The 21,916-nt window shown below is 36.4% G+C and overlaps 1 protein-coding gene and 1 non-coding gene across 2 annotated transcripts in view; both read left to right on the plus strand.

Moving 5' to 3' along the window:
- The window catches only part of DACH2 (dachshund family transcription factor 2), a 658,986-nt gene that overhangs the window by 247,627 nt on the left and 389,443 nt on the right, over nt 1-21,916 (plus strand). The window lies entirely within an intron of this gene.
- LOC112066443 (U6 spliceosomal RNA) lies at nt 3,148-3,255 on the plus strand. The gene has a single exon (XR_002892660.1). It is a non-coding gene; the product is annotated as a U6 spliceosomal RNA (small nuclear RNA).

A 21,916-nucleotide genomic window follows, 5' to 3' on the forward strand; every position in this document is an offset into this window, starting at 1 on the left:
CCTGCGGCGGCAGGGGCCAGCGTGACGCTGCACCGGCCCGAGGCGCGCCACGCGTTCTCCCGGGGGAGCTGTCCCTGGATCCCGGGGCCCCGGCAGTGGCGGGCTGCAGGAGCTCCCGCGCGGGGCGGTGTGGAGAGTGACCTGTGCTCGCACACAGGTCTCTTGGTGGCGGCAGCAGCAACCCTAGTGTCCCACGCCCGTCTCTGCTGTCCGCGCCGACAGCCGCGGCTCGCGCCCGTTTCTGGAGCTCCTTTAAGCGGCGTGCTTAAACCCCTTCCTCGCGCACCAGGAAGCAAAGAGGCAAGAAAAAGTCTCCTGTCTCTTCGGCAGCTCCGCGCCCGTTTCTGGAGCTCCTTTAAGCGGCGCGCTTAAACCGCTTCCTCGCGCACCAGGAAGCAAAGAGGGAAGAAAAGGTCTCTTGCCTCTTCGGCAGCTCCAGACTTCTCCCGGACTCCCTCCCGGCTAGCCGTGGCGCACTAGCCCCTTCAGGCTGTTTTCACTCTGCCAACTCCAGACCTTTCCCTGGGATCCGACTGAAGCCCGAGGCTCAGCTCCCAGCCCCCGCCCACCCCGGCGGGTGAGCAGACAAGCCTCTCGGGCTGGTGGGTGCCGGTCGGGACCGATCCTCTGTGCGGGAATCTCTCCGCTTTGCCCTCCGCACCCCGCTGCTGCGCTCTCCTCCGAGGCTCCGGAGCTTCCCCCTCCGCCACCCGCAGTCTCCGCCCATGAAGGGGCTTCTCGTGTGTGGGAACCTTTCCTCCTTCACGGCTCCCTCCCACTGGTGCAGGTCCCGTCCCTATTCTTTGTCTCTGTTTATTCTTTTTTCTTTTGCCCTACCCAGGTACGTGGGGAGTTTCTTGCCTTTTGTGAGGTCTGAGGTCTTCTGCCAGCATTCGGTGGGTGTTCTATAGGAGAAGTTCCACGTGTAGCTGTATTTCTGATGTATCTGTGAGGAGGAAGGTGATCTCCACGTCTACCCTTCCGCCATCTTGCCTCGATCTCCATCATCAGATTCTTGAAGACAACTATCATGTAGCATATTTGTTGCACAAGTTAATTTTAGGACAGTTTTGTTAGATAGAAAATATAAAGAGGAAGTAAAATAAAAATTAATACACTGTGGAAGATATTATGCTTAACTTAAAATACACATTATTTGTCAAAAGATAAGAGATATTTTTGCACAGTGCTACAATTTAGTCATTAGTCTAGCTCTTTGCTATTATCTAAAATAAGGATTTGAACTAAACTAAATTATGTTCTAAAAATGCAGTAAGCCTTACTAATTGGTGGAATCCAAACCTCCAAATTATTATCATTATTATTTTTACGAAATCACAAGCTGAGCTAAATTTTTTTAATCCAATGACTCAGAACTGGAAATGAATTTATAGATTTTCTATAACTATTGAACTAGAACAAAACTAGTATATCAAAATAGCCTCTAAACTGAGCAGATATCTCATTCAGTTCACTCATTCCTAGCATAAAATATTTTTATACTATACCTATCCTTAAGATATATTTAAAAATAAACTTAGAACACTGACAACCTTGTGAGTTTTGGCACTTTAATATTTTACTTATAGTGATTGTTTGCGAGACTTTTTTTCCCTCTTTATTTCTGGCTTAAAATACCTTTTAATTCACTAGTTAGTTTTAATTAATGTTTAGAATAATGAGTAACTTAGGATGGAGTGTTCTATATCTGGTAAAATGTCAGCCTTGTTATTTGGATTTATGGCAGTTTTATTTATTAACAAAACTTGAATTCTCTTTGGTTTGAATTCTGCTATGATTTTTCACCTAGGAAACATTTTCCTCCCTATGTGAAATAAGGATTTTACCACAGTAAGCATAGGAAATGAAGAACTATTTTCTAATCATTCAATAAGACATTATTCAGTATTAGGGCTGTGTGCATCTGTAGAAATAAAGTTGTGGGGGTATAGTCTTTTTCTTTCCTGAAAGAAGGGAGAAATATTTCTTGAAAAGAGACAGATGGCAGCATGATACATTATTCTTCACTTAGGGAGAGATAGTGTAATAAGACAACTTTCAGTTGTAAATAGAAGTTATGATTTAAGTAAAGACCTGTTTTTGTCCTGTAAGGCAAAACATTATAATAGTAAATGATCACTAACTGTTCAGATATAATCACCTTATGTTGTACATGTCCCCACTACACTGAATTATTTAAAATAACAAATTTCAGACATTATTTAATTAGTTGAATTGTTACAATGAATAATTATTCTAAAAATCTGTCCCTATAGATTTTTTCTGACAGCTTTTTTTTTTTTTTATTGGAAGAAGGATTGTTGAATTGCCACCACTATACTCTTTATTGGAGTATAATTGCTTTACAATGGTATGTTAGTTTCTGCTTTACAACAAAGTGAATCAGTTATACATATACATATATTCCCAGCTTCTTGATCATAATTAAAACCCATGTAGGTTTTACAGGGTTCAGAGATGGAGGATTTGAAGAAAGCTTGTAAAACTAACAAACACTGAATGCTAGAGCATTGGACACATTGAATATCAGTTGTTTTGCTAACATTGTTAACTGAACCTGGTAACTCATGAGAGATTTTTTTCATTCAGAACCAACCTCAAATACTTTTCCTCAGGGTTAAATTACAGCCAGAGAGAGTGACATTACACACACACACACACACACACACACACACACACTTAATTTTCTATTCTATAGTACTATTTACTCCCATTCCAGATGCTAAACATACTGCCTCTTATAGGAATGTTTTACATTAAATTTATATGACAAAAGTAATACACCCTTAAACTATTACCTGTTGGGGGAAATCAGGATTTTGAAAATTGAAGAGGATGATAGGAATAAAAGGCATATATTGTTTTCTGATAGAATAAATCCACTATTATTGCTGTCTTTATATTCCAACTAATGTTCAGCAACAAGTTAATACTCAATGGCAATTAACATTAAGACTGGCTAATGGTCAATGTTTGATATATGTAAAAGCACAGTTTATACTAAACCAGCTGTATGTACCATGGAAAATAGTATATAACTAGAAGATACAATGTTTATCTCATATATTCATGTTGGTCTTTTCTTGCTTTGAACACTAGCTAGATTCTCAAGCTAGTTTTGATTATGTGTTTTTTTCCTAGCAACACATATACTAAAATTGGAATGATACAGAGAAAGATTAGCATGGCCTCTCGACAAGGCATGCACATTTATGAAACAGTCTTCACATTTATCATACTCATCTTTAAGGACCAGATCAAATGCCATCCCCTTTGGTCTCCTCAGGATGAATATTTCTTTTTGTCCTCGAAATGCATTGTTTACGTCAGTATTTTAGTCCTTAGTCTACATGTATAATTTTTCTTATTATATTTTGAGTTCTGACCATGTATAATGCATCTTTATACTCCGCACAACATCTAACACAGTGCCTTGTGCATGGTGGGCACTCAAAACATCTTTACAGAGTTGAATTTTTATGAGTCATTTGCTGAACATTAGCTGCAGTATGCAACGTGCAAGTACACAGGCTTATAACTTATATAAAATAAATGAGAGAAGATCATTTAAATTTACCAGTTGCTCTAAGTTTTGGAAGTTTTCTGGATCTCTAAACGATAAAGGAATTGGTGACAGATTTTAGAAAGAGAGGAGAAGGCATTACGTATGAAAGGAGAAATGTCCTTGGTTCAGGCCTCACTTTTTAAAGCAAGCAGTTGTTTGGAATTCTAAAACAATTATACTGACTATTAAGGAATAGGCTCATGTAAAATACTGTGGCAGTAGCTGAGCTTACCCCATTATGTCTTTTGGGTTCCGTGTTTCTTTTTATTATATATCGTGGCTTATAAGTGTACCATTTTCCCTTTGGGACTACTAGAGTGACCTCTTCTCAGTATGTATAAAAAGTTAAAGGTATCTTGTCACAGCTTATAGCTCATGGGGAAAATGTGTCTTTGCATCTGTTTGCTTGTAGACATTGTGCTATTAAAGAGTTGCCATTTTTTCCCAAAAATAGTATTTAGGAAAAAAACACAGTCTGGAAAAGTTATGGGCATTTTATTTTTGCCACATCTAAAGCTTTCCAAGTGTTCTGAATGAGCCACTGCACACTTTGATATTTTCACCTTCAAGTCTCTCTGTCTCTCTGTGTGTATGTGTATCTATGTATTATGTATGTATGCACACACACAGGTATATATTTGTTACATTGTTTTTGACCTTTCTCAAATATGCCATGCTAAACAAATAGTTGCCTTCTATCAACTTGCAGAGAATATTAGCTTAACTGTTTTGACTGGTGATGCTGAAGCTCAGCAACAATTCTGTATCTTTACTGCAATCTTAAAACTTGCCATGAGTGGAAGAAGGATTGTTGAATTGCCACCACTATACAATTGCACTAAAATTAAGTAAAATGTTCATCTCTGTCGAATTTAGCTGAATAGAATCCATCAAACCATGGTCATATTTTGCTAAGTGTGCTTGGAGCTCTGTGGATGTGCAAATGAAGGACCATATGGAGGTGGCTTTCTCCAAGGTACCAGTAGGTATGGTTTTGTGGGTTGCACATGCCTGTTGGCACTGTTGGCAGTTCAGCACCCTGGGAAAGGCATTGCTTTCAAACATGAGTAATTGATGAATTGTACATAATATGCAAATGTGAATGCATAAATCTCCTGAATGACAGCTTAATTTATGTGAGCTTTTAAGAATGTGGGATTAGATTTTAATTAAATATCTTCAAAGGCACCCTGACTTATTCAGTTTTTTGGCTGCTGTCTTTAGAAAGAAGTGGGGGAAGGTTTAAATCAAAATTTTACACACACTATTCACATTTTCTAACTAAGTGGTCATTGTTTAATAGAAAAATCAAGGTATTTAAAAAAGAAAAGCATTTGTCTTTAATTATAAGAACACTGCCATTATATTACAATGGTTACAGTTTGTCATATATGATAGATAGATATATATGTGGTTTGAAAATTAATGTCTTAAACTTTAAATGTAATTCTTAAACATATTTCACATACTACCATATATTTTAGTATGCCAAATTGAACAATGGTAATTGTGGATAACATTTCTTAATATAGATTGTTGGGATAGTAATACTGTATATGACCTCCTACATGTTATTATCTTAAAAATACCTAAAATAAAGAGTCAATGGAGACAGATCTGACTACCCACCTTTGCTCTCAAATATGTAGTGTGTATAGATGTAGCTGTGTGTGTGCGTAGTTTTAACCTCTGTTTAATAATAGTATATCAAACTTTATGTAATTATGAAGATTAGGATAAAAAGGGTAATTAAAAATCTTTGAAATTTTTCACTTAATCTTTCTAAGTGATCAGATTATGAATTAAAAGGATATAAATTTAATAGATCCACTTAAAGTATGCTGTAAGTGCTGTTAATTCTTTTAAAGTATAGCACAGGGAACTCTACTTAATGCACTGTGGTGACCTAAATGGGAAGGAAATCCAAAAAAGAGGGGATATATGTATATGTATAGCTGATTCATTTTGCTGTACAGTAGAAACTAACACAACATTGTAAAACAAATATACTCCAATAAAAATTAATTTAAAAATAAAATATATTTCAATTTATTTATAGTTTATAGTGAATCACATTGCCCATAAGTAATACATTTTATAAATCTAGACCAGTTATAGGCTATGCCTAGTTTTTACCTATTTTTCCTACATATTTGCTTTCTCTTAATTTGCATTGAAAAGCTTAATTGTTGACTACAGAGAAGTGGTACCTATATGTCTTTGCTTGAACATGCTTTTCCTCTAATGTATCATTGTAGTGGTTAATTGAACAAACTCTGGAATCATACTTCATAGGTTCCAAATCCCAGCTCTAACACTACCTGTTGTGTGACTTTGGGCAGATCATTTAATGGTGCCTGAGTTTCAGAATTTCTGCCAGAATGTGGTGACAATATAAATCATTTAGAAATGTGCCTGGTACTTGATAAGCCCCATGCAACTTATTGTTATTATTTATTTTCACTGTTCCCATCATACTCTCATTTTTACCTTGCAGGCCTGTCTCCTCTCTGGTCCCAAGACAGCTTCATTCTTATCTCTATGATTTAGTCTGGAATGGGTGTACCATGCATCTTCTTGTCCAGGTCCCATCCAAATTGAGACCTGGCTAAGGGCTCCTTTCCTCCGTAAAATCTTCACTGACTCCTTCCTCTGAAACAGATCCACTTTTTCTTAGTTTTCCTCTGTCACAGTCTTTGTTGTTTAATCATTTCCTAATTTCTTTTGTTTGAACCAGATTTACAGTTGTGAAACCTATAGTCCACTTATTTGGTTTCTGTCATGTAACCTAAAAATTACTCCTAGTGTGAAGTACTAACCGCCTTTATCTTTTTTGCCTTTATCCAAGTTTGGTAAATCGTGGAGATGCAAGATGTGTCAAGCCTCAAGTGAGAGGAAATGACCAGGCACAACTTCGCCCTTCAGGCCCTGCTTGTTCTATTCTGTTATGGTTGAGTATTTTTCTTCCACTCTGAGGAGGTGCTCTTCTGTTTATCAGAAATTAAGGAAGGGTAATTTGTCCTACACTAGGTCAAGAAATACATGCATATTATATATAGTGGATTTAGAGTCAGACAGATGAGAGCTACAGTTTGGATCTCTTGGCTGGCCTTCAGCAAATTAACCTTTCTGAGGGTTAGCTTCTGGTCTTAAAATAGGGATAATAGTACCCATCTTATGGGATTATTCAGAGAATTAAATTAGGTTGATGTGAACTTTAGCATAATACTCAGCACATAGTAGGTGTTCATTTGTCAGTACTCTTCCTTCCTTTTAATCATCCAACAACAGTAACAGAACTCATAATAATGGGCAATGCAATGGAATTAAAGCTCTTCCTTAACTGAGATCTGGGGAAGGAACAGTGGAGAGTTTGTCCAGGAGCAGTATGTGACTAAATTTTCAAATTTCTTCTCTGCAGGGACCAGAATGTATAGATGCCTAATTTTAACACATACTATTATTTTTTAAAGGAAATAAAAAGGACCAAAATCACGATGCAGCTGTTTGGGGGTTTTCAGTCAGAATATGGACTTAGGTTTTTCCAGGTCTCAGAGAAGACAAACTTTACTCCACTGTGGGCTTATAATTGGATTCACTTTAAATATAATTTCTCTGGCTGTAGTCATTTCAAGTCTTTGAAACAGCCTATTATATACTCTTTCCTCTTTGATTTTGTGAACTGGGTATACTTTTTCTGTAGTCTAACTCAAACTACATTTGTGTGTAAGGTACTATGCCAGGAACTGTGGTGGGCTCAATGATGAAACTGGTAAGCCTCACACAAGACTGGCCATGTGGGCCTAATATGGTGAGGAGATTTTGCCGAGCACTTTGCACTAGCTAGGGTCTCACTAAATATCTATTTAATTTGATATTTCAATTCCTAGAGAATAGAACTCTTTCGTAGAGCATGCATGTAAGACTGTTTACCTGTATTCCGTTTTCAAGCTCACCTTTTTTTTTTTATAAATGACAGCTCTATATTGAAAATACTCAACGACAGTTTAGGTTAAAATTTTCTCTTCCACACCATAACATACATTTTAGTAAAAATAACTTTTTAAAAATAATAAAATGTCTAATTATAATTGATCTCTTAATTAAAACCATTCTTATCAACTACACGTAAATTAGAAAAATAAATTATGATCTTTGTTATAAAAGAAAAGCACACAAAGTTTTTTTCTCCATGGGGTAAAAGTTGTAAATTTTTTTCATATTGCAACCACTACTCAGATAGTACAACTGACATAGGAGTTTAAAGTCAAGCAGACCTGATTTTGAATTTACTTACTAGCTGTGTGACATTAGGCTGGTTATCTGATCTCTATGAGCCTAAGATTCCTAATCTGTAAATTGAGGACAACAATATCTACTAGCAGAGTTTTGGTAGTTATTATATATGTTATATCCATATATCTATATTATCTATATCTCATTCTATCCATCTATCTCTCATCTATCATACTTTATATATCACACTTTATATCTCAGTGTTTCCATTTACGTTTGCTTGTATACAGTCAAATTCAACTCAGATAATTATAGACATGCATCATTTTTAATAGTCCAGATTGGAAAAATGAAGCAAAGGAGAAATGCTTATAGGGATTATAATGATTATTATGGAAAGATCCATGGGCTGGAAATCAGTAAACATGGGTTGCAATCATGGTTTCTTTCTAACTAGCTGTGTGATCATAGATAGGCAAGCCATTTCATCTCTTTGAGCTTTAGTTTCCCTATGTGTACGAGGAAGAATTTGCACTGTCTCCTAAGGTTCCTTACAGCTTTAACTTTTTAGGATTCTTTAGGTTCTTTGAATCTTGAGTTAGCATAGCATGGCAAGTCAGTGTGTGGGACCAAGATTCAGATTGCCTGGGCTCTAATCTCAATTACCCAACATAATAGCTGTATGACTTGGGAAAGTCACTTAATCCCTTGAGCCACAGTTTCCTGATCTTTAAAATGAGCAGGACAATAATCATATACACTTTGTAATGTTGTTAAGAGTATTAAATGATTTGACATACATAAAGAACTTAGAAGAATCCCTGATACATAGTAAGTACCCACTAAAAATTACATGTTATTATTACACAAAACTGCAGAGGAGGTATACTAATGAAATATGTCCTGCTTATCTCACATTCTGATGATGCAATAATATATTCATAAGGCCAGTGAGTATAGCCAGTAATCCAGCAGGATAGTTCACCCATCTATTTCAATATTGAGATCTTACTTTGAATCTGCACAGAACTGAATAACCTGTATTTAGGTCTAATATTATACTTCCCTATATTGTTAGATATCCCTTCATGAATTCATATCTTACATTTGTAAAGTACTTGAGAGCAAAATTCACGTCTTATACTTTCTATTGTCCCTCATTCAGATCATCTGACATTGGACCTTACCCCTAGTAGATGCTCATGAATAGTTGACTGATGATACAGGTTTTAATCCTTCCCAGAGTAGCTGCATTAAAAAAACTCCACAGTTCTCATTTTAAGTTTACTATGACTCTAGATACATATTTATGGAAGAATGCACCCTGAATCATGATGAGCAAATAACAATATTGGGCAGTATGGATGATAAAGATTACAGATGATCTCACTTCATAAATTACATTTTCGGCTAGACTACTTTCACCATCACATTTCTGACTGATTTTTTTCCAAAATAATGTATCCTTGTATATTATATTTCTAGATGTTAAATGCTCACTGTTGTGCTATAAGATTGGAAAAATATTGTCTTATTGTTAGAAGAAGAAAATTCTGCTGATTAAAAGAATTAGAAACTCTTTAAATCTATTCTTTATAATTATTTAGAATGTTTACTTAGTATGGTTTACATGAGTCTTTAAAACAAATAGACTAGAAAATTACTAGAAAATAGCCTCTTTGGGCAACAAGAATATTTGCTCTGTCATTAATGTTTACTTAAGGAAAAGCTATGTAATCAAAGTCAGGAAGTCACAGTATACTTTAGAAGGAATCTTAAACTCTTTTTGCCTGCTACCATTTGGACATAGTTGCAGAGCGCATCCATGTATTCTCTTATTCATTTTGCAATTTATTTCCTCTCCATTTGTTTTAATTTTCAGAACACTCACATTACGTGCACTGTAAAATGGAGACAAGTTGTTTTGTATTCTTTGTTCCTAAGTAGAAAAAATAACAAGTACAGACATCTCCTTAAAATATTGTATGTCTCATTCTAAAAACAAACCAAGCCCAGGCTAATTTTGTAGAATGCAGTAGTGAACGAAAAAGGGTAAACTTCCATTACTGATCCCTGTGCTGGGGACAGTTGTGGATCTTAGAGCAATGCACCATAACTGGTCTCATAATCTGGAAGCAATACAGGAGATGGCTTTCAGAAACAGAAATAGAATGTCAGATAGTTTGACTATATCTGAATAATAATGCCAAAAATGTAATGCTCGTTACCAGCAATCGACCTAGGTCAAGTTTGTTCTTTTCTAGTAGAATCAGACCTAACCCAGATACTTCAGTCCCTTTTAGTTATCCGAGTTTGAGGTGGCTATGTGCTGGATAGGTCCTATAATGATTTCCTGTGGCTTAAAACTCACCTTTAAAAGAAATTCAGTAGGTCTGGAGTAAGGCCTAGGCAGTTGTAATTTTTAAAAGCCTCACAAGTAATTCTGATATGTTTCTCGGACTGAGAATCACCAGGTTATTCTCTTCTATGATAAAAATTGTCTCCTTTTTCCATTTTCTTCAGGATGAACTGCTTTCCCAGTGAGACTATAAATTAAATGAGCAATGGTTTGCTGTAATCATTAGAGTCTTAACACTGGTAGATTTTTTTTAGGTAGTGAATTGTAACCCATCTCTTATAGACATAGGCAGGTCCTTTCAATTGATACATGTATGTGGTATGTGACTTGATTTGGAAGATTGGAGTTGAAGACCATTAGCTAAAATGGTAACATAAAATCAGCCTAGATACAGAAATAAACTCCAAGTAGAAGCAAATTGAGTTTCTTAATATGTATTATGCACTCAGTAGACAGAAATCCTTAGAATACAGAATAATTCCATAAGAAAATACAACTATAGCCTAAAATGTAAAAAGTTTAGTCAGCCAGTCTGTCTTCTGGCTGTTTGATGTACACAATACCTTGTACTCCAGATGTTTTACTTACATGAACATAACCATTTTACAGGACAAACTTCTTAACAGGATGACTGAATTTCTCATTACTCATGTAGGTATTTTGTTGCAATACAGTTGCCACTTCAGAATGTTAAATCTGTTTTGAAATACAAGGATACCTAATTTCTTTACAAAACAAACTCTATGCACAATGATGTCACTAAGAGTGGCCATAATCAATATTCAAATAATGTATACAATAATACAAAATATTTCATTTAACAATGTTTGCTTCTATATGAAAAAAGAAACAAACTTTTATTTTGGCAGCAAGCATTTCCAAAGGAAGCAAATGTTTTAGTCACTGTGGCCAAAATAAATGTTTTCTTTAAGGCTGTTAAGGCAGCCAAATGTTTTCATAGCATTTTCAAAATGTTTCCACCCTTTATTTTCACAAAGAGAGTCTCTCTCCTTCCCACCCATCACCCTATGGAAATATTTTGAGAATGTATTTTGACCATGAAAACAGCAGAAACATTTTGAAAATGTTGTCTTTGTAAGTGTTAGAAGGATGCTCTCAAAGTTTAAGGAAGTTTAAACAAAAATGACAGTATAGTGCAGTTGAAAGAATACTAGAAGCGATGGAAATAGATACTGGCTTTGACTCTGTAGCTTACTTGTTAGGTCATCTTTAACTGATCACCTCACCTCTCCCAGCTTTCAGTTTATTAATCAGCAAGACGAGGGAGTTTTACTAAATGCCCTATAATCTGCATTTTGCATTTCAGTAAAATATCTATTGAATACATTGCAACAGGCAGGGACCTGGGACCTGGGACCCATTGCTGCAGAGCTGCAATGCTTGCACCTGGACAAATCTCTCTTTGAGCAACAAAATACAAAGAAACTATAGGGTCTAAAAATAACTGCGTGCATGCCAGTTGGGGCAAATTCTAGACAGAAAGATACAAAAGACCAAAAAACCCAACTGCCACTTCTGAAGAGCCCAAGGCAAAAACTGGGAGTTGGGAGCAAAAGCAGGGTACTGCGCATGCCGCCTGCACACACCACCACCTAAGGGGTGGGCACACCACCTAAGCCACCCCTCCAGCCTGACCCCTGGACACACCCCTACCCTCATCCCATATAAGGAACAAGCTCGCCCCCCCACTCAGGGAGCCAGTGAGTGAGCAAGGGAACCTGTTACTTGTTCTTGCTCCTCAGCAGGGGCCCCAATAAAGCCTTGCCTGAATTTCTTGTCTGGCCTCTGGTCAACTTCTATTGATTGGGGAAGACCAAGAACCCTGGTCAGTATCAACATGAGTCTTCAAAGATCTAAGTATCTTCTATATTTTTAAATAAAACACGACCCATATCATAATTTTACTTTTATAATGGTAAATTCTCTTGCCCTTTTGTTTTATTTAAATAAAAACAAAGAAACAAAACAAACATAGTATTCTGAGACCTGAATTAAGTATTTCCAGTTATGTGTAGGTACTATAAACCTGAGCAGCTATGGATGGATTCAAGTGTTTTCCAGCACAATACAACCATCTCTAAAACCAGTTTAAATGATTTTCCTCTTTGTCTCAGTTTCCCGGACTGGGCAAGTAAAAATACCTGCATCTGTCTTAAGTCTGATAAAGAGGAAAAAAAGTGAATATAAACACTAAATGAACCATGAGTAGTATTTTTTTCATTGTTCTGTCACTGTGGTTTAAAACTTTAGGCTGCTTATGGAATTCTAAGGAGATTTACTCAGAAAATATGGATAAGAAATTTGAGAAAAGCAAAATATGATGCTCATTATGTACTATACTACAATGAAAGAAAAATGTTATACCAATTAAATAAACTGTATTAATTTAACAGTTCTAAGGTTCTTAATTACAACACTACTACCAATAATAGCTGTCAAATTGTTAAGCACAATTATGAAAGACTATGTACCAGGCACCACTCTGCAGGCATACTTTGTCACTTGTGTGTGTGTGTGCTTGTGTGTGTGTGTGTGTCTTTTCTATAACTCTGAGAGGTAGGTGTTAATACTTCTAATTTGCAGATTAAGAATTGGAGACACACAGAGGTTAAATGACTTGCTTAGTATCAAATCACTTGCCTAGGTACAGCTGGCAATAGGCTCAAAACCTGATCTACATGATATTAAAGGAATTAAAACATCTGTGTTTCTTTGTCATACAACTGCTGCAACTAACAGACTTTATAATAGTAATGCGATAGATAGGTGAAGGGTATGAGCTGGACAGTTTCGTCAGTTCCTAGAGACCTTTTCACTTGGACTTTAGAATGAGACTAAGACAGAAGCAATCTTGATTGTCCTGACAAATGATCTGTCCAAAGCAAGGCCCCAAAGTCAAACTCTGGTCATAATTCTTGGAGGTCTATTTCATGCCTTTTGACTTAGAAGGCCACAAGGTGCTTTCAGCCCATTAGTGTGACCTAAATGGAGAGGGTGCTAGCCCTGCTCTAGTATGACCATGGATGTTATCTCTGCCTAATTCTGAATGGCAGTGAAATCCATATGGCTGCAGGTGAGCAAATAGTATAACAAACTTACAGGAAGATGTAGCCGTGACATTTTGCATACATGGAGCAAGGCTTTAGCAACAGAAGAAAGGTATCTGGAGGTTCATTTTAAAAATTTTTGTTTGTAAGGACTGCTCTTGATTTGTAGTTGTTCCTAAATTAGAAATTTTCCTTTCTGGGTCAACTTTTAAAACTCACAAATAGTGAGTGACTGCTAATACCCCAGCAATTTTTTTAGCATCAATAATGTATGTAAGTAAATATAAAGATGCAGGGATCCTCAAGGAACTTGAAATACAGTTAGGGAAATAAAACATTAATTACCTTTTGAATTGGAGATACATGAGCACATCTGACTAAGATATAAGAAATGTCACAATGAAGATGAGTGGAATGAATGAATAAAGTAACTTCAGAGCTGTGATTGGGCACCTAACTCCCAACCTCAACATCTTCCAATCAATATGTTTAATCTTGTATTTTTTTCTGGAATAAGCCACTATGCATATTTCTTTTCTACCGCTGAATCACGAAGTGACACCTTTATCTCTCTTGGTTTCATCTTGTCTTTTTCAGACTCTTTTTTTTAATGTCAATGAAATGAGGTTTAAAAAACAAAGATCATTTGATGCACCAGTATTTACAGATGACTATATATATTCTAGACCAGTGTTGTCCAATAGAAATATGATGAGCCACAAATGTGATCCCCATGTGTGATTTTAAGTTTTCTAGTTTCCACATTTAAAAACTAAAAAGAGGGCTTCCCTCGTGGCGCAGTGGTTGCGAATCCACCTGCCGATGCAGGGGACACGGGTTCCTGCCCTGGTCCGGGAAGATCCCACATGCCGCGGAGCAGCTGGGCCCGTGAGCCATGGCCGCTGAGCCTGTGCTTCCGGAGCCTGTGCTCCACAACGGGAGAGGACACAACAGTGAGAGGCCTGCGTACCACACACACAAAAAAAAAACTAAAAAGAAATAGGTAAAATTAATTTTAATACATTTTATCGATCCCAATATATCCAAAGCAATATCATTACAACATGTAATAATATAAAAATATTAATGATATATTTTACATTATTAATTTTTTGTACCAAGATTTCAAAATCCAGTGTGTATTTTAGTTACACAATATCTCAATTTGCACTCACCATGTTTCAGGTGCTCAATAACCACATGGGGCTACATAATATTATAAGGCATATTTTGATGTGTAAATTTCTATATTTCAGCTGTAATTATTGTTATAATTAAAGAATAGTTTAAATGAAAGAAGTGTAATGCTTATAAAAGCTAGAACTATGATAAACTATTTCTTCAATACCAAAATCCATTCTTATTAAACAGGCAAATAAAAGTGAGTGACCATAGTTTTAGCATATGGCTGAACAGTGACACTGCAAAAATAGTTTGCATTACAGGTAGATGATTTACCGAAACATTGATAGCTAGGTTGCTAGCATAGATATGGTATTAGCATGTTATTAGCATTAAATGTTTTGGAAATGCTTTTAATTGCTGCACATCACATTATCTGTACTTTCCACCAGGGGAACATACATACTGTGAATCATTCCTTAGAACTGTTCCTGCTTAGGAGACTGGCAGTTACTTAGCAGTCAACTTAGACTTTTATTTTACGTTGGATTTTTAATTTAGGTAAGAATCATACCTGTTTTATAGTTATGACTTGCCATAAATTATCATGAATTATCACTAAATATGGAGATGGCCTAAACCGATTTATTCATATGCCAATATTTTCTCTTTAGCACTTGAATGTATACTTTTTGGCCTGCCTGTTGAATAGCATTTCTCTCAAAAGTGTATAAACTCAAAGTCTAAAATATTAAATCAATTCGTTCTTGTCTTTGTCACTCCAAATCTAGTCAATTTTGATTTATATATCACTTATAAATATTTGTTTCTGGTTAAAGGCTGATAACTTACTTGCTTTGTGTTTCTTTGCTGATATATATTATACTTAGAGAGCTTTAAAAAATCATCACCATTTTAAATGTTTGCATCATATCAAAAATTTAATGTTAAAAAACAATTTAATGTAGTAACATTGTGCATTAACTACCAATGTGTACATAGGCAGCTGATTTCTTTTGAAATATCCTACTCAGATTACAAAAAACAATTTTGGATTTGAAATAGTTAATCTTAACTGGAAGTAAGGACATTGTTGCTCAGAATGCAGTTGGTTTAGTTTGCTACCCATTTACCTTTGTGGATAGTTAATGTACAGAAAAGAAGAATTCTTGATAATGTAGGAAGATCCAATAAAAAACCTCGAGACTCTGAAGGGTGAGAGTTGCTATTGAATTATCCATAAGCCATGCTGACTGTTATTGCCCCCCCATAAAAAGACAGGAAAAATTGACCCATATGGAGGCAAGTGAAGCCTCCTTGGTATTATCCCAAAGATCCTATAATATTAAATAGAAGGAACAGAAGTCATTTAAGCTGACATCTTCAGCTTACGAATATAGAAGAATGGTGTCCAAGGGGTGGGGTAACTCACCCAAGTTTGTGGAGATTATAATGGTAGTTCCAAATCTGTTGTAATACTCTTATGCTTCTAAATATGCTCGTTTCCAGGACTACTAAATGTTTAAGAAAATAGCTTTCCATATCTTTTGGTATATAGATATGTTTCTCATAGTTAAGTTTTGCTAAAATCAGATACTTTACACTGTGTTTCTTCATGATTTTTCATTGCAGATATAATAGTTTTATCTTCAATTATATAAAATATGAAAATGGCAAGGTTAAATGAAGAATTATTTGATTTAGAAAACATGACCACCATGGTTTCCTTTCAAACAGTTATATTCTGGTAAATGTTTAACAACCGGCTGCGGGTTAGGGTGGGAGTGGAGCCCTGATTTGTAGTATTGGCTGATTTCCGTGGTGTAAATACTCCCAGCATGGCCTATTTCAAGCTACCGACATGAGATCCTCAAAGTGAAGTTAGGAGTTGATGCACATAATTGGTGCTCGAAAGCTGGTAAAAATTGGTTCCGGCACATCACTGCTTTCAGAGCCCAAATGACAGACTGGGGATCTGATTCAGTGTCTTTTTCTTCACTTGGGTTCTGCGTTTTAGTTTATATACTTATACACTCACTGATACATACATTCGACTTCTGAATGTCATGATTTTTGTCTGTATTCTCTTTCAACCTGATACCGACCAGGGTTCTTGGCCTTCCCTAATCAATAGAAATTGAGGCCAGACAAGAAATTCAGGCAAGGCTTTATTGGGGCCCCTGCTGCAGCAGGGGGGAGCAAGAACAAGTAACAGGTTCCCTTGCTCACTCACTGGCTCCCTGAGTGGGAGGGCGAGCTTGTTCCTTATATGGGGTGAGGGTAGGGGTGTGTCCAGGGGTCAGGCTGGAGGGGTGGCTTAGGTGGTGTGCCCACCCCTTAGGTGGTGGTGTGTGCAGGGGGCATACGCAGTACCCTGCTTTTGCTCCCAACGCCCAGTTTTTGCCTTGGGCTCTTCAGAAGTGGCAGTTGGGTTTTTTGGTCTTTTGTATCTTTCTGTCCAGAATTTGCCCCAACTGGGCATGCACACAGTTATTTTTAGTCCCTTATAGTTTCTTTGCATTTTGTTGTTGGAGGAGAGGTGTGTCTAGGTGCAGGTATTGCAGTACTGCAGCAAAGGGTCCCAGGTCCCAGACTGTCTCAAACCCAATATCCATCGCTTTGGTAATGGATTACTATTTCTCCATATATTAAAAATATTACCTTGAGTAGTAACAGATGCTTGCTCATAGGAGGATGTAAACCTTAACATTAATCAGGACATTTCTTGATTAAAAACAAACAAAACAAAAGGAATTTCCCAACACTACAAGTAGCAATATTTGAGCAAAATCCTCATGTCTTTGACTTTGACGTGAGGTCCTAAATAATATGACATACTTCCTCTAAGAACATCCTTTATTCATATCCCACACTACCATTCACTCCTTCAAGGAATGAAGTTGTAAAAAAACAATGCCATTTAAAGTAGAAATCTTGAAAAATAAACTATGAACTTCCAGTGTAATGTTTCAGAGGACGGAAACATCTTGTATTCATTGCAATTTATCTGGAACACAACTTACTTAGACTTTCTGTAGTACTCTTAGTCAGAGGTGATTAACCACCAATTTTAGAGCACTGACAGTTCCACAATGTTAATGTTTAATTAGCTAAAGGGAAACACCTGTAGTGTGGAGGAAGAGACTAAGATTAAACTATATGCATTCAGGTTGTAACAAAAGGCAAATTAAATGAGCGTACTATTTATCTTCAGGGAAAACATAGTTGCTAAATTGTTGGACAGCCCCAACTCATGGGAAGTACAAGCAGTGAGTAACCTTTTGCATGTATATTTCATTGCTGGCTTTTTACCAGTAAATTCCAATGAGGAATGTTTGTGAGTTTTCCTGTCCTACCAGCACAAAGGCAGGCTGATTTTGTTTGGGACGTTTAGACAGATCTATCACACCTTCAGTTTAATGTTTCATGCCTTGCATTTGACATGTTACATCTCACCCAAAGAACTGCTTTGCCTCCCTTTCCTTCTCTTCTTCATCAGTCTTCCTGTATTCAAATGGAGGAGATTATTCTAAGTGCTTTCTTAACACCTTTCCTTTGCTGCTACTTCCACATTTATAATTATCCTTTTATGAAAGGATAAAAAGATTTAAAATGATTATTCTTGGCGACAGGCCTAAGGTGAAACCCTGTTGTAGTTAACGTGTAAATTATAATGTGTGCAGTTGTGAAGATGGGTTTGTGAAATGCTCCTGTAAACGCAAGAATTTAAAGGAAGCTGTCAGAGAGTTTGTACTCTTTAACGGCTTATAGTCATTGAAAAGCATCTCAAGATATGTTATATCTGAAGGGTAAATGAATAGTTTAAGTTAAATACAACCACTAACTTTCTGGAAGACAGGAAGATAAAGGATACAATAGCCTCTCAGCAAGGGTTTAGGAAAATGCAAAACCCCTTCCTTCCTCACTGTTACTTTGAAGTTTATTTGGAATGATTAATTTTCCTGTGGCTTAATGTAAATTGAGAATTAAATAGAAACTGTGTTACCTCACTGACCTTGCTTCCCCAGTTTTCAAACTAAGCTTGTGGATGGCTTTTCTAACCAAGTGCATTAGAAGCAGAATCAATCCTTTCATTTAAATAGGAAACTAAAGGAAAATACTTTTCGGTTTTTATATCCTGCCAATTTTCAAAAAAGTTTTCTTTCAAAAGTTTAGATTGCAAAAAATATTCGGTGTGATTCTCTCCTGTTGCACTAATTGGTAACCCTGCCACCTGTTAATTTTGGTATTTTAAGCCAGTTCTGGGAGAGTTCACGAGCCAAATATATTTGGCTCTTACTTCTGCCTCCAAAGCTCCAAAGGAATCTCACAAAAGTGCTTCCATAGCACAGTACAAAGTATCCTGATAAAACATGAAAAATAATTCTCTTTCCCTCCCTCCATCTTTTCCTTCCTTCCTTCCTTCTCTCCTAGATGATGTTTACTTTGTACCAAGAATTTTGTTAGGCACAATCAAGCACTACATATTCAATAAGCTATATAGTCCCTATCAATAAGAAATTTAGAGTTAAGACAAGTAGCTATATTCTAGTTACATCTATTTTTTTTTTTTACAACAGGCAGAGTGGGACAAGCTGCTAACTTTACCATGGTGCTGAGATGAATTTAATTTACATTCATACAATGCCTGAAAGGATGAAAGTGTTGTACACATGAAATGCAAGGAAATGCCTGGCTGTTCTGAACATAGAAGGAGCATTAGAGCGAGGGTCATCATCAGCTCTTTTGTGAGGTGGATGTTACATTGCTCTCAGTACACCCCACTGATGGGGTTAGCTTGCCAAGAGTGTTTAAGAATTTTAAATCTTCTGTGGTTTTGACCTTGATAAATGTTATTTTTTTCCCAAAAAGGAGAAGCAATCAACAGGTTTTCGCTGCTTAGAGCAGGCTTTAAATTATATTTAATAATTATGTAATAGAAGCATGTTAGTTGAATTTATCTTGGAAAAAAATTATCAGTGATAAAACACTTCTTTTTGAAATACTTCTAATTTTAGGATATAAAAGTTTATTTCTATCTATATCCTCCTGCCTTGAGGCGAGTGTTATTTAACAGCATATTTATTATTGTCTAGCCTGCTGTGCCAGAAAATAGCATTCTCTCAAAGAAGAAAACAACCCCCAGAAAGAGAAAGTCCAAAGACAATGAATACATACACTATGACATTCTGTCACAAAAAGTATTTTCTAGTACAATAATTATAATAATATTAATATAAGAGTAATGGTATAGATAATGGCATGAATCAAAAAACAAAAGCAAAACCACACAGAATAAGTACATACTCTCATTTCTTATTTATAAATACAGTTCCCTCATGTAAACTTTGAAAAAGTTTCTAATGTTTTTTTATTCCATTTCCCTCCCTATATTTCGGGATAAATTTTGTCATTTCAAGTGTTAAACAGTGAACATAAGTGCATATATATTCATTTTCTCACAGTAAAACTATGGTTTTCCATTTTGAGCTGTGTCAGGCATTTTTCTAACCTTGAACTGTACTGTGGGTTTAGCCATCAGGAATGTGCCCACAACAACCTATCCTACTCTTGGAGGCCTGTATAAGCTTCGAATCTAAATCTAACTTATGGATAAGTTGGTGAAGTTTGGTTTCAAGTTTATCTCACATTAGTTAGAAGTCAGTCTTAAGGACTTGTATCAGATTGCCCTTTTTGCAACCTTGTCTTGTTGCTAGTAGGAGCTATAGGATCAAATTGTCATGAGTATTATCAAGAAATCTCATCTGAAGTGGAGACCCACATTAGCCATGGGTGCTATTAAATTTCATTTTGCTTCAGAAAGTGGTAAAACATTCTAGTGAGAGTCAAATGTACTTATAAGGGAACATTAAAATGTGCAAATTGCATTGATTTTATTTTCCTATAGTTAAAGAAGAGATGTAAGTTATAGGTATGGGGGAAAATAACCATGTTTTTTGGAAAAGGTTCTCTTTTACAGGAAGAGTTTATTCACACTGGGTGAGGGGAAACTAGAAGGAAATAGGAAAATAATCTTTGCCAGCAGTTGGATTTGTTAAGTTTGTTTGCTTGAAGACAGTGAAGTAAAAGGTTATTTTGAGAATTCCATACTGAAAGTGATAGTGTTTTTGACTTAGAACAGCTAATGAAGAAAAAAAAAACAGCTTCAAGGATACCCCTATAAAAACATTATCAAAGTAATTGTATAGTGCACCACACCACTACTGTATAAAGTGAGAATCTGTTTAAATTGGAAAATTCTGCTCAAAGATGCTCACACATTAGCTGTTTCTTTTCCCTTCTTGCATATTATTTTATTGTGGAGGATTTTAGAGAGGGGAGTTTCCAATTCTTTATAATTCCTTGAATCAAATCATTTTGGTACCCATTTAGCAGATGATAAAACCAAAGCATAAAGAAGTTGAGTTTCTCAGGGTTACAAACTGGATCAATGGCACAGATAAATTCAGTTTCTGGGTTCATAGTCCCTTGCTGGGCTATTGAATTTTGCTGCCTCATGGGAACGATGATTTAGGAAGAAAAATGACTTTTAGAAAAGTGTGTTAATGTGTATCCAGGCCACACTGTGTCAGGATTTACTTGTGATATTTGAATCTACCCACATTTACCTGACTTCAAAATGAAAGTGAGGGCGGGCAGGGAACCTTATAAATGCATGTCCACTGCCATGGCCACCTTGAAGATCTTCATGCCTATTTACTAAAGTTTAGCAACTTATCCATGACTATGCCACAGTCAGCAACAAAGAAAAGTTAGAATTTAGTTCTCTATTTTCTAGTCAACTGCTATGAGCTATTCTGTCTTTGATGAAAATTTTCTTTAGTATTTCAAAGCAGGAAAGAGATGGGGGGCAAAGGTTTTGTGGGGGAGGAATACCTAAAAAAACTGTTTTCCTATCAAAGTAAGGAATGAGGAAGGAAAATGGGAAAGAAATCTGTGTATAAACATGTATTACATGTATTACAGTTACCTTAAGGAAAAATTAGAGTTGTGAAATTAAAGTGTAAAGGTTGAGCTCTTGAATTTTGCCTTACAAGTAAGGACGTATCGGGACGTAAATTAAGTATGTAGTAGGAGATGGTTGGGAGAGTTGGAAATTCTTTCAGTACTATCATTCAGATGAGAAAACTACTTTTCTAACATGTAAACTGCAGGATATATCTCTCTGGCTAGACTTATTTTGGCCTTCAAAATTATTTCAATGGAAATTTTAACTCAATTAATAACTGCAAGCATAGTAATATTACTGTTGAATTTATATAGCACTTTAAAAATTGTGGTAAAATACATATAACATAAAATGTATCATCTTAAGCATTTTATTTATTTTTTAAAAATTTGGGGGCTTCCCTGCTGGCACAGTGGTTGAGAGTCCGCCTGCCGATGCAGGGGACACGGGTTCATGCCCCAGTCCGGGAAGACCCCACATGCCGCGGAGCGGCTGGGCCCGTGAGCCATGGCCGCTGAGCCTGCGCGTCCGCAGCCTGTGCTCCGCAACGGGGGAGGCCACAACAGTGAGAGACC

Source organism: Physeter macrocephalus, chromosome 21 (genome assembly GCF_002837175.3).
Source record: "Physeter macrocephalus isolate SW-GA chromosome 21, ASM283717v5, whole genome shotgun sequence".
Lineage (NCBI taxonomy): Eukaryota > Metazoa > Chordata > Mammalia > Artiodactyla > Physeteridae > Physeter > Physeter macrocephalus.